The following is a 2167-nucleotide window of genomic DNA, read 5'->3' as shown; positions in this document are numbered from 1 at the left end:
TCAAGGTGATTTTTCCAAAACAATCTAACTTTATAATTTCCTGGTGTAATCACTCGAGCTACAGTAACTAATAACTCCACAGTGTAAACTAGCAAGACACGAGATAACAGATATTCCCTTGTTATTTTGCACTTTAACACATACTTTCAATATAAATGTCAAAAGCAATTTTTAAAAGGATTGAGTACTGTCAACTTCAACTACTTTACAAATGAAGTAGGCGTGTGTTTTGAATCATGGATTTGACCATGAAATTGCTAAGAGGGATAAAAGCCGACAACTAACCTTATGTCAATGTCTATTAATAGCATTTTGTGTGGGTGTGTTGTGCAAGTTCAAGGTTTGAAAGAGCAAAGCGTATGCACATAAGGTCATGTAAAATGCCACTCACTGTGGTAATGTTTTATTTGCCTTCATGTTAGGATTGCTAAGCTGTGACACCATGAGTGCAAGGGGTTGGTGGGCTGATGATTCTCAAGCTGTTGTCTCACTGCTTATGGTGAGTGAGTTGTTACTTTTTGCCATATAGTAAAATAATAAGCAATAAAAGTATGAGGAATTGCTTTTGTTATTTATTTGAGATAGTTATTAAACACATCACTTATTGGTGCCTAAAGCAGTGTAATTACAGTTTTTGTGAAATGAATCAATATTGAATTTTGTTAAAACACAAGAGTGTGTTAGGGTGCTTATTTTTTCATTATGGTAATTTAATCCAATTTGAAGTGAGTTTAATAGTTCATTTTATAAAAACTGAAAATACTTGAGCTGATTTAATCTGCACTTTAATCTAATCAAAAGGTATTGTAGTAAAAATCTCATCGTTCAGGCTGAAGTTCGGCTGAAATGCAGACGCAAAAATGAAATGAAAGCAAGTCTTCAGCTGCTGAAAAAATCCAATTGACCAAACAGTTCTCTGGAAAATAGCTTCACCATTCCTGGAAGATGCATCAAACCTCTGCTTGGATAGTAGGAAGGAAAAGTTTTTTCAACAGTTTCTGAAGTTTTAGAGCATCAGTAATAAATATAATTTCTAAGACATTTCTTCCCCGAATTTTCTTTGTTAGCTGTAAGCACTTTTATAACATTTTTATTGTTCTATGAGCATTATTATCCTAAACCAGGACACCTATTTGTACTTGTGGACTACATCAAATTCGCACATGGTCGAAGCCTACATTCTGTTTTAATCATTAAATGTAAAACAACACTTAGTTTTAATCCATCAGATTCTCCTGTGTCTGAGTTGTGATATTGATTAGTCTGTTAACTTACACAGCTGGAATTTCTGCCAGCTTTTCTGTGCACAAAGGACACACATGTGATGCATCTCACTGACAGCGTTGGACAGAAAACCCACCGCCTTTTGATTCCACTGCTGACAACATGTGAATTTAATCTGGCTAACTCAGATTCCTGCTCAGTCTGATTATGAGAGGCATGCTGATGCCAGACAGAAAGACTGGACCCATCAAATACACACAGACAAACAAAGCAAAAAATGTGTTTGGGTCGGCTGAGCGACAACAATTAATCACGACTTCCATGCTACCTCATCGCTGCACATTCAGTGTTTGGACCAAACAGACAGGCTCCCGTTCTGCATGTCTTAGCTCCTCTTTCTCTCATCTTCCTTCCTTTTGTTTCCTCTCCTCAAGCCTTCAGGTAAAGCCTCTTATCTCTCCTATCTTCCAATAATCAGCCTGAACCACTTTTACTCTGCACACTTATTTCACTCCTGACTTCATCTCACCTTCTGGTAGTCTATTTTAAGGTCAGAAGTCATTCATCAATCCCATCTCTTTTGTTTATTTCTCTTTTATTCTTACATCTCTTTCATCCTTCTTTACTGTACCCCATCCTCTCCTTAGCTTCTTGCAGCTTAGTTCACTTACTGTCACAGTGTGTTTTGGCTCTCTCACACCCTAAGCTCACTTTCCTCACCCTGTGTTTTTCTCTCCCTTCGCTTCTTCTCAGTTTGTCAGCTGACTGTGTGTCTCTGTGCCATCTGGTCGGCTCACAGCCTGCCCGAACCATGCTGAGATCTGCCATGCAAAAAATGACAAAAAGGGGAGTCCCGGGGATGTGTGTTTTACATCATCTTCAAAGTACAGCACCTTGAAAGAGTTTGCTGTGCGTTGGTGTCTCACACTGTGTAAGGGTCGGG

General features: G+C 38.4%; 1 protein-coding gene across 13 annotated transcripts in view; it reads right to left on the bottom strand.

Moving 5' to 3' along the window:
- cacna1g (calcium channel, voltage-dependent, T type, alpha 1G subunit) overlaps window positions 1–2167 on the bottom strand; it is a 207837-nt gene that overhangs the window by 24218 nt on the left and 181452 nt on the right. The gene's annotated exons all lie outside the window — the stretch shown is intronic.

Source organism: Haplochromis burtoni, unplaced genomic scaffold (genome assembly GCF_018398535.1).
Source record: "Haplochromis burtoni strain Fernald_Lab_line unplaced genomic scaffold, NCSU_Asbu1 Contig_180, whole genome shotgun sequence".
Classification (NCBI taxonomy): Eukaryota; Metazoa; Chordata; class Actinopteri; order Cichliformes; family Cichlidae; genus Haplochromis; species Haplochromis burtoni.
The sequence above is the reverse complement of the archived record's forward strand: the minus strand, read 5'-3'. Positions and strand labels throughout refer to the sequence as shown.